A 12,084-nucleotide genomic window follows, 5' to 3' on the forward strand; every position below is an offset into this window, starting at 1 on the left:
CGAAACCGAGTCTCCTGCATCGGCAGGTGGACTCTCAACCACTGGGCCACCAGGGAAGCCCCGCTGCCCCCATTTTTAAGGGTTATCTTTTCTCTGTTTTATCATCATGTGCCTGTTGGGCTCTTAGGTTTTTACTTTGAGCTCTTTGACATTTCCAAAGCAATTAGTTTGTAAACTGTGACTCATTCTGTTTGTTAACTCTGGTGGGCACTTGGAAATAATTACCAAGCTAATGAATTTCTGAGTCCACATCTATAAAACATAACTAACACATTTTATATGATATTTTAAAATTGAATTTTTAATTATATTTTCATTAAAATGTGGTTTGCAAATAAAATTCTCATTTTCTTTATTGTGTTTTTTCAATTTCCAAATGAGGAAGCATTAGAGACACAAACTTTGGCTCTTTAGAAAGGGTTAAGCATTTTTTTAGAGCACTGATTGTCTTTTTGCCCTACAGATCAAGACAGCTTGCCTTCTGAGATGGAGGTGGGCCTCTTACTGTTTCACTCATTTGGATAATTCACAAGATTCTTAAGGCCAAGTTTTTGGATTTGTTTCATGTGCGGACACTTTACTGCCTTCTCTCACAACAACAGACTAATCATCCCTGTCCTAAGAGAAAGCCATACAAATCCACCTAAAGCATGAAAAAGTTTTACACAGAAAGTCCCCTACATATGAATGAGTTCTGTTCTGAGAGCACATTCATAAGTCCAATTTGTTTGTAAGCCCAACAGATTCACCCTAGGCACCCAAGTAACACAATCGGCTATATAGTACTGTACTGTAATAGGTTTATAATACTTTTCACACAAATAATACATAAAAACAAACACAAAAAATAAAGGAAACATTTTTAATCTTACAGCTCAGTACCTTGAAAAGTACAGTAGTACAGTACAACAGCTGACGTACAGGGGCTGGCATTGAGTGAACAGGCAAGAAGAGTTACTGACTGGAGGAGGGAGAGGAGGTGGGAGATGGTAGAGCTGAAGGATCGTCAGCAATAGGAGACAGAGGGCGAGCTGCAATTTCGCTCATGCCTGACGTTGATGGAACACATGTTTGCATCTTTGAAAGTTTGCAACTTGAATGTTTGTATGTAGGGGACTTACTGTACTTGGAGTTTCAAACCTGCCTTGCCTGCCTTTCTAGGTGACCCTGAGGAGGTGACATTCCTCCCCCAGGCCTCAGACCCTTTATATGAGAATGAGGTCTGGACAAGAATTCCAAGAACTGCTTAATCCTTAACATTCATGACTGTGGGGCATATTTGGTTTGTGCTGGATGTTCTCCATTGGCCCCTCTAGTCCTGTTTCCTACCGGGCTGACCTCTGCAAATGGCATTACTGGGCACCCTTGACCTCCAGCCACTGGTTGGTTGTGGCCAGTGGGAATTAAGTCCAAGGGATGGACATTTCTCTACTGTTGGCACAGTCAGATAGGGTCTGGAAAAATGTCTCGTGGGTATCATTTAGGGGAGTCTCGATTCCATATCTAGATCAAATAAATGAAATATAAACACCTTTCAGTTTGAAAGTTCTATGAATCATGAACATATGCAATACAAATTTTAACCTGCAATTTAAATTTCAGGGTTAATTTTCTGAGAATTATCATTCCTTCCTGTGTTGAATTCTGTAAAACATAACATTGTTCCTTAAATACACACACACACACACACAATATTTTTAAACTGAGTAAGAAAATAATGAAGATTGTTCCAGAATATTCAAGTCAGACTATATTTTGGACTTATTTTCTCAAAATCCCAGTACTTCTCCCACAGTGAAGAGGAAAAAACCCATAATTTAAATCTGTCATTTGAAAGTATATTTTCTCCAAAATATATATTCTAAGTTTTGCTTTAAAACCATTAAATTCATCTATTTATGAATATTTCTTTGATTTATCTAAAAATTTGCTTACTTTTTCCTCTTTGGTTCAGAACACAGAGAAATAGTATGCGCCAATTAGCATGGTATATCTGCAGTGTTTATATTCAAAGGTTTAAAAGTTGCTTTTCTAAATATGGAACTAGGCACCAGATATGTGAGCTTTTGTGGCCATAGAAATTGCACTCATGGGACCCATAAGGTTAGTATTACATTGGAACAGATGATTACCTACAATTCGCAGCTGTAGGGACAAAGCTTTGTCAGACCACTTAATTGTATAACTTCATTACAAACCCCCTGCAGGAAGTCTGAGGGCCAACATGGGATTCCTGAAATTTATGGACAGAAGTACATGCAGTTTATAAGAAAACTCAAAACAGGTGGAACAAAATTGGAACCTCACGGGCTGAATGAACTCGCTCACCCTAAACAGCTGTTGTAGATGGTCACGGTTTTGACAAATAGCAGGCACGTGGCTTCATTCTCACGACTTCATTAGAAAGATAGAACATTTTGTCTTGATGAGAGTTGCTGCTATATTCATCAACTTTTAAAATATGATTACATAGGAGAGACTACAACTCATGGGTAAAAGGAACATTTTTAGAAGCAAATAATATTTGTCAGGGAAAATCTTGAAGAATTCACTCATTCAAATATTGGGTTGACACTGGTTATTTTGATTAGAATAAGTGGAACCAGGTCACGGTTGTGAAGGTGTTCATAAAATGTCTATTTTTTCTGTTCATTCATAAATTGTACAGTGACAATTTGCTCAATCATATTGTCTTTTACTAGGCTAGGTTATTAATGCTTTTGTCTTAGGTCCATATTTTACCATGCTGTAAATAAAAAAGAGTACAAAATATAATTCAAAATATTGTATAAAATGTATTACTTATGTTTTCTAGATAAAAATTCCAGTAATCGTTCCTTGAGTTTCATTCACTATTGACATCAACTTAGCAATTATTTGCTAAGTGCCCACCAAAATAAACAAACATAGAATGCTTTACAATTTACAAAGCTCTCACTTTATTGATCTCATTTGCTCCTTGCCAAACCCTGAGAGGTCAACAGGCAGGTGCTAAGATCACCCTGTGTTACAGAAAAGGCATAGAGGATGTAGAGCTTGTCCAATGATGAGTCAGGGGTAAACAGAGGAGTTGGGATGCAGACTCAGATCTTTTGGGCATAAAAGAGTTATTTCCCCCTGTACCCTGCACCTCCCCGGACTGCACTAGAGCTATGAGGAGTGTCAAAATGGAAGATGAGAGGTCTCTTACGTAGAATTGGAGGGGCTTACAAACCAGTTGAAAAGAGGAGCAGTTGGTTAGGAAACAATCCAGTGAATATACATGTTTAGAATAAATCAATGATTCAATGGAGATCTTTGAAATTTCTGCATTGAAGCCTGTGAGTAAAAGTAATACTGACTTTCTTGTCTACTGCTGAGTAGAAGATGGGACATGATTTTGCATTTTGGATCCAGTAACCACTTGCTATGTCTTTTTCCTCAAAGTTACGAAGTTGTACAGAAGCCCAGGTTTCTCATTTATTGAATAAGGAAAATAATTCCCACCTGACACAGTTACCATGAGTATTAAAGAAAGAAACTCTTATGAAACATTCTTTGTCCTGCCTGGCACAGCAGATTCCCTATAAATGGTTAGCAGGTTTGTGGTTATCAGCTCTAAGGCAGGGGTGTTGCCAGATTATAAAGTCCTTGAGCCCTTCGAAGCTATGAAAAATGCTTGAAACTGCTCCCTAGATAATGCATGTATCTTTTTAAAAAATGCTTTTGGAGGTACACAGGACTTTCCATGTTTCTACCCCCAGTTTAAAAACTTCCTTAAAGTTTCATCTGACCCAACTATATCAATAATCACTTTGGATGTAAATAATCTAAATGCAACTTTATAGATTCAGTGCAATGCTAATCAAAATCCCATCAAGTTATTTTATGAATATCGGTAAACTAAAGTTGATATACAAAAGGCAAAAGACACAGAATAGCCAACACAACTTGTCATTGCTTATAGAATAAAACCGTGCTCAACACTGAGTACTTAAAAAAACATAGAAGATACTTCCTAAGGAACCTGGAGTCTGGCAGGTTGGATAGATGGGTAGGTGGATAGATGAAAGGATTCCACTTTCTCTAAACCCCTGCTAAGACCCTCAGGTCAGAACCTCTCTACCACGGTTATGGGATCTCCACAAGGTGGACAGTCATGCTCTGTAGGTGATGTGTGCGTTTTCATCCAGTCACTGGACTCTGAATTCATTCAGGGAAAGGACATCTTTATTCAGTTCTGGGTCCCAACTGATTAGCACAGTGCCTGGCATGTGACTGGCATAGATGTCACCTTATTACCTGATTCACCCTTCTAAAATGTAATATGAAAATCATTTCATGCTACTGACAAATTTGGGGATAAACTCCATGCCCTACACTGCGCCAGGCAAGTCCCTCATGCCAATTCAGGCTGTCACCTGCTTTCTTATGGACCCTTATTTCTCACCTCGCCCCTCACTGTGCCCCTGGGCTTTTGCACTTGCGAAACATTCTGTGTGTAAGGCATGCCCCTTTCTTTCATTTCCTACTCATTCTACTGGAGCCCTGGGGTCATCTCTCCTGGGAGACCTTTTCTGACTCTCATATCTGAACCCCCAAAATGATCGGGGGTGTATTTATGTCATCTGTCTGATGGGTAGTATGAAATAAACCAATATTTACTGAATGGTGAAAAGGAAATTCAATGTCAACCCTGAAGCTTTCTTCCTACTTCCAGTTTGCCCTTCCACAATTGATTCTTCCACAGCAGCCAGGGCGTCAGGCAGAAGAGGCCACTCCCCCCAGCATCCAGCCCCTTCTACTAAGAGCAGGACAGCAGCTCCCTCTGCAGCCCTGTCTCCCGGGTCCACCTTTGCTGCCTCTCAGACCCTCCTTTGTGATCATGGCATCCTAGTTGCACTGGCCTCATTCGGCAGCTCTGTGCGGGACCTTTGCCGTCCCCTCTGCCCGTGCGCTTCTCAGTGTGTTTGTAGGTGATTTGTGGGCTGGCTCTTGAATTCAGATCTCAGCTCAAATGCCACCCCCTCAAGGGGCTCCTCTCCCCCATGCCACCTGATCTAAAGGAGCCCTCAGTGACTGCCTGAGACTCTCCCTTTTGCTTATTACTTATCCCCCAACCCCCAACAAAAAGAGTGCTGCCTGGCAGTGCCTCTGCTCTGTCCTTGTGAAGGTGCTGTCTCAGTGCCTGGAGCACTACCCAGCATGCAGCAGATACAGAACAAAGGCTTTCACATTTAGGGAACTGCTCTGAGGATATTTCAGATGAACGACTGAGATGTGCAAAACTTGCCTACTCACAGGTCTATACAGCGTGGGCTTACGGAACGAACAAACAAAAACTTCCCTCGTGATAAATTCACCTGTAAAAAGTACATATCCAGTGACGAATATTCCATAAATTATGCCTCAGTGAAGGGAGAATAGACTTCTTGAATTTGGTGTGATTTGCAACTTGAGAAGACCAGTAATTACATAGCTTCCTTTTTTTTTTTTTTTCTGTTTCTTCCTCTGGATTGATATATTTCTCATGGATTCACAAGGACAAGATAATTTTCTACAAAGGTAAAATTGCTTACAGAAGGTTTTGTCCCATATAGGTAATATAAGAAATCCCCCAGACTCAGGCCAGGAGGCTGGAGGAATTTGGAGGCCCGAGAGCGATGAATTCGAGTTCATAAATAAGAAAATTAAATCTGCAAAGTTTCCTGCGTTGAAGACAAATTCATGCTAGTAAAACTCTCCTAGGTAAGATGGAAAGATCACCTGGATTCAAGTTCCGGCTTCCTCATGTTGTACAAATTGATTTAAACACTCTAAAACTCAGCAAAATGATCAATGAAATGTGATTATATCCTTTATTCCCAGAGTACTGTTGTTAATATCGAATAGCAAGCTACATGGCAAAACTCAAAATGGAGGTTTATTATATTATTATCCCTTGGTCATAGCAAGTGCTATGAATCTAGTAGATGCTTAATGAATAGTTGATGGTTATTTCCTTTTTGTCCTCCAATGGGTAATCATTCAAAAGCACTTTCTAAGATTTTAATCAAACACAGTGGTGGGAGGATTAGCATTAAGTTTTGCTGGATCATCATAAGGGAGAATTTCCTTGTCTGAGGTGCCAGTGCTGTAGCCTCATCCTCGCTGTGAAGCTGCCCTTGCTTCCATAGAACTCGATGCCCCATCAGGATCGTAAGTGGGATAGGCTGGGATTTGTCCTGCTTCCCACACTTCTGGCTGATGGGCTCACTTCTGGTTTCAGTCATAGCTCCACTGTCTGGGTCTATGGTAGGATGGCCAGCCTCCTTGGACTGTGGTGTGAGGACAGGCCTTCCACACCAGTGGATTAGTAGGCACTGAATGTAAACGTGTTTAACCTGGGGTTTGCCTTTGGGGAGGGACTTTGGAACCATCTGCACTGCAAAGGGGGCAAGTTCAAGCCTAGAACTTCATGGGCTGTTTCTGCCTTTTTTATATGCTAATATAGTCTTAGATAAACTTGCTGGTGGAGTCCCTGTGCTTTAAGTCAGGTCTGGGGGGCCTCGAATCACTGCCTGGGTGTATTATCAGTATTCTCCAGAGAAACAGAACTAATCTATCTCTATCTCTATCTATGTTTATATCTCTAATATCTATATCTATATATGAACTGGTTTATACAACTATAGAGACTGGCAAGTCCAAAATCTACAGGGTGGGCTGGCAGGCTGGACTGGGAACTTGCAGTTCTTGCGGTTCAAGTCCAAAGGCCATCTGCCCACAGAATTCCCTCCTGCTCAGGGAAGGTCAGTCTTTATTCTATTCAGGCTTTCAGTTGATTGGATGAGGCTCACCCACATTATGGAGGGCAATCTGCTTTACTCAGTCTACTGATTTAAATGTTAATTTCAACTAAAATCACTCACAGAAACATCCAGAGTTGTTTGACCACATATCTGGGCACAATGACCCAGCCAGGTTGACATACAAAATTAATCACCACAGTGGGATCCTGGGAGACTCTCCCACTGAGCTGGAAGTGGTGTTTTTCCAACACCATGGCCCTTTCTCGCAGGCCAAGCTTTGACCATCTCCCTATTATATTGGAGAACAGTGTACCATCCAGAGAGGGCAGCAGTAACCGTCACTCTGTGCCTGATTTCCTCAGTGGACATAGAGAAACTGCTGCTATTTCTCCTCAAAAGTGTTCAACACATTTTCTCCAAAGCACAGAACCCTACACACAATGCTACCAAGGGTTCTGTACCTGATTCCAAAATGTGTTGGGTTTATTTTTCCCATGCATCCATGCTGACACCAGCTGGGTGTCCTACAATTCAACTCCATTCTGATACCATCTACCTGGAGATAAGGTCAGATCCCACAGGTTAAGGACTCAGTCCCACAAGACTGCCCCCCCCCCCACCACTTCAGATGCCAATCTCAAGTCCAGGTTGTCACCTGTGCTTCTGACTAACTGGCTATAGATTGGAGGTTCCAGTGATCCCCAATTGGGTTTGATTAACTCAGAGAGACACTTTATTTTTATTTTTATTTTTTTTTGCGGTACGCGGGCCTCTCACCGTTGGGGCCTCTCCCGTTGCGGAGCAACAGGCTCCGGACGCGCAGGCTCAGCGGCCACGGCTCACGGGCCCAGCCGCCCCGCCGCACGTGGGATCTTCCCGGACCGGGGCACGAACCCGCGTCCCCTGCATCGGCGGGCGGACTCCCAACCACTGCGCCACCAGGGAAGCCCTGTCCCATGGTGTTTGCTTTATGTGTTTAGGTTATGAGGGATTACAACGTTGAATGCAAAAGTGGATGTAAATGTTGAATGTTGATTTAGTTACAATGACAGAATTATGACCTAGAAGGATTGAGGAGGAGAGTACTTAGGTCCTGTCAACAGAAAAAGTAAAATCTAAGAAAGAAACGGAAACGTTTATTCAAGCCAATTTGAGGACTATAACACAGGAACAGCCTCTCAGAAAACCCCACTGGTTAGAGGTCAAAGCACAGTTATATACGTTCTAGAGACAGAGGGCTGTACACTAAAAGAAGTATTATTGACAGTTAACACCATCTAGTGAGTGGTGGGTCATGCGTCATCATGGCCCCTTACAAGATAAGGAAGGGAGGTTATCGTTTAAGGGGTAGTCCTGCTGGTGCTAGAAGAATGTTGCGTTTTATGGTTGAGCAGGTATTTCTGATGATGGGGAGGTCGATGCATAATGCAGATACACAATGTACAGTGGGGAGAGAGGGGAGGCCAGAGGGCAGAGAAAATGTTTCATGTTTAAATTTTTCCTGTCTTGCCATGAAATATGAATTTTCTTTCACAGCCCAGAGTTTGAATCAATGCAGTAACACACACTGGGCTTTCAGTCTGTGAACTGGAATGAAGGAATGGAGTCAACAGGCCCATTCTAGGTCTTTCCCTTCTTCAACATCTGGTATCTGTGAAAGATGGCCATCTGTGGAGCAGAGTGATTTCTCTGTTTCTTCAAATTTGCTTCCTTTGTTATCTGAAAATAGGCTGATTTGATTAAATTTGATTAATCTGTGGAGTACTGAAATAGCCACCTCAAATTTTTTTCCTCTAAAACCATGAGTAATAAGACAAAATAAAGTCCTGCCCTGGCTGCTCCTTGGCAAGGTGGCCGTGAGCAGAGCCCTGTGTGGATGACTCATTTCTCAAGCTCAGGAGCCTCCTGCCTGCCCTCCTGCCCTGCGATTAGACTGAGGCCCTGGGGCAGGGGACCATCGCATCACCTGGTCTGAGGGCGCAGACCCCAGAGTTACAGTTCTACCCTCCCAGGGTGGAAGGGTAGCAGGGCATATGAAGGTCCTGGCAGTCAGCATATTGGTCCTGGGAGGTGGTTTAAGTCAAGGTGAAGGTGACATAGAACACCAAAGTGAGCTTATCACATAACAGGAACAATTTAATTTTATTTTACCTCAGTTAGTTCTTCATACACTTGAATGTTTTACAGAATTAAGCCCAACCTCACAAGGTGGCTCTAGCACAACACGGGGCTGAAGGAGTCCTGGACCCAGAGGTGCGGGACCACGCTCAGCTCTCGTCTGCCCTCCTGCGATGCTGAGCACCATCGCCTGAATCTCACAGCCTGTTTTCTCATTGTCACGGTGCAGACACCAAACCTCTATGGCCTCCAGGAGGGCTGAGGGAGGTGACGACCAGCTCCTGGCCCAGGCATGGGTATCAAGGATTTCACATGCCACCAAATCTGCAGGTAATTCCTTCAGAAGGGTCCCTGGAATGTTCAAGTCTTGATTAGGGCTTGAAATCAAATATATGAAACATTAGGCTGGAAGGAACTTGTAAGTCTTATAACCAACCCTTATATCCAATACTTGAATCCTTACCCTTATTCCCACCAAGGTCTCCTCCTGACTTGGTTTTAAAGTCTTTACACCTAGTGAGCTCACCCACCCTCCCTTCCTCCCTTCCTTTCTCTCCTCTTCTCCTTATATATTTATTAAACACCTGCTACATGCCAGGCAGCACTGGCACATGGGTCCTGAAGAAAGACGGAAGGAAATACACATTTCAAAAGAAAAATAATAACATTCCTCGTCTCCTGGAGTAGGGACTGGATTGGTCATGGTGGGGAGGGAGGGGAAGTTGAGGCAGAAGGCGGACCTGGACTTGACCTCCAAAAGCCTGGTTGTGATCCTAGGCTGTTCGTGCTTGGAGCTGGTCCTCACACCTGGTAGGAAGTGGCCTGGCTTAGAAATAACTCTGAGAACAGGTGCTGAGTGCAGAAATTCTACTCCCAGCGACTTTTTCCTCTGCTTTTTATCACCTGGGGTCAAAGGACAGAGCCCTTGCCGGCACTGTGGTCTGATTTTCTGTGGGTTTGGGGGTGACAGGAAGCAGGCAGACTCTCTCCCTCTCACTCACCAGCTGAGTGGCACCCTGTCCTCGCTCCAGAGGCCGAGCCCCGATCAAACCCAGTGGTTCCACCAGCACCACAGGTCCGCTGAAGCAAGCTTATCATCCTCCCTGCGTCCTAGGCATCTCCTTTCTTCATGTTTTTTGTTGCGGACCTGCTCAGTTTTCCTTCCGTTTCAAATGAAGAGTTGCCCTTCCTTGTGTTAGAGCATCGAAGCCCTTTTCTCCCTCGTCCTTCCTCTCTGTGCCCTGTGCGTTGGCTCCTATTCTAGGCTTTCACATACGATTGGTGTTTTCTCCCTTTCACCTCTGTCTGCTGGCCTGATGCTCACATTCTGAGCCCTTTCTCTCATTTATGGCCAATCTTTCAAACATGTGGTCTTTCAGTGGCCTCTTTTTTTGTCAAAGTCTAGTTGGCTCTGAGCCTTCACTGGTTTGTTCACTGTTGTCTTCCAGCACTTAGGGGATGACAGCTGGTCTCCTGCCGAGTTCAGTAAGTATTTGTTGAAGGAATGGAGAGACTGGGTGGTAGCCTCGTAGTTGCACTGTCCACCTTCATGTCGTCTTCCCCTTCTGGGATGAAGGTCTAGGGATTTTGTGGCTGGAGCTGCTCCAGGTCTTTGCTCAAAACCTGACCACCCCCATCTTTAGCAGGAGTTAGCATGAATCTTTAGGTTAAATGTCCAGAGAGAAGGAAGCTATGAACAAAAACAACCCCAGATGGAACCAGCTGGGACCACGATGGTGATGAATCTGACCTCCAACAGACCCTGAGTCTCATTATATGCTGATTTTACTACATTAGCATATTAAGTGACACACCTACCGGTGGCCATGATGGGGCATCAAGGACCAGAAAAGGATAAAAAGGCGGTGGTACCCCACTCCCTCAGAAAAAGCCCTGCCCCTTCCCTGATAGCCTAATGCATAACCTCCCCATCATTAGCCTCATTCCTCCTCCCCTTGTCTTTACAAGGGGAGATGAGAACAAACCATGGTGAGGAATAAGCACAGATCAGGCTGGAGGGAGGCATCCTCACGGACCGGGGGTGGAGGGGTGAGGGGGGCTGAGCTGAATCTTCCTGGAGCCTGGGCCTTGGCACCCAGGCCTTCCTCTCTCGATGCAGCTCCTGCTTTCTCCCTCAACAGCCAGAAATGAGTGATTACGTCTCCTTACACCCTATTCGTTTCATAGAACGTCCTTATACCATTTCCTGGGTAAATGGGCTCATTTGGGGCTGGCTCTAGTAAGATCTGTCCTGTTAACACCTCATTACTTGAGCTCTCACAAGGCATTGCTGGGTTCTTTGGTCTAGGACCTAGCTTTGCTATGTGCATTCTGAAGACCTTAAGCTATTTTGTCTCCATTCTTTGCTGATTGTTTGGCTTTCTGAAGGCCTGTTCCCCTGGCATCGTAGCCTTTCATCAGAGGTCCTAAAAGTGTGGTCTCCAGACCAGCAGCCACAGGCTCACTTAGGAACTTCATGGACATGCGAATTCTTGAGCCCCTCCCCAGGCCTATGCAACTGGAAATTCTGGAGGTGCCCCCAGCAACCTGGGTTTTGGCCAGCCCTCCTGCGACTCGATGCAGGCGAATCCTGAGAACTCATAAATCCTCGCAGGTGAGTGTAGGGAGGATTGGAATCTGGGAAGTACAGAGAGGGGGCATCTGAAGTCAGGAGGACCCATTCGGAGGCTGTTAATTGTTCAGACCAGAGAACATGAGAATCTAGGCGAAAGGTGAAAGGTGTGAATGGGTTCATTGTGTATTCACAAGGGGAATGGCTCCCCTCTGGTCAGGGTCAGTGGTGTCGGCCCTGCTGGTCAGCCATGACCTTGAGTGACTTTGCTCCTCCCAGGCTGCCCCGGATCCAGGCTCCAGACCCAGGAACTTTTGCCCTGCCCAGACTGTTACTGGGTCAAGGCCCATCCTCTGGGATTTGCTATCATCTTCTTCCCCCGCCAGCAAGGCTCAGCCAACCTACCAAGAATCAGATCCTTGCCAGTTCCGTCCCCTGGCTGGAGTCTACCTGAACCCCTATAGAGGGGCCAGTTTGCTTTGACTGGGTCTCAGGATGTACCTCCCAGCTGCCACACTTCCTCCTGGTCTGTGCCTCCTGCTTGGACCTCTTTCTGATCTCTTCTACCCAGCACTGCTCTGGACTTCTCAGAGCTCTTAGAACATTGGGCTTGGAAGGGAAAGA

This window comes from Lipotes vexillifer, unplaced genomic scaffold, assembly GCF_000442215.2.
Source record: "Lipotes vexillifer unplaced genomic scaffold, Lipotes_vexillifer_v1.1 scaffold1359, whole genome shotgun sequence".
Lineage (NCBI taxonomy): Eukaryota > Metazoa > Chordata > Mammalia > Artiodactyla > Lipotidae > Lipotes > Lipotes vexillifer.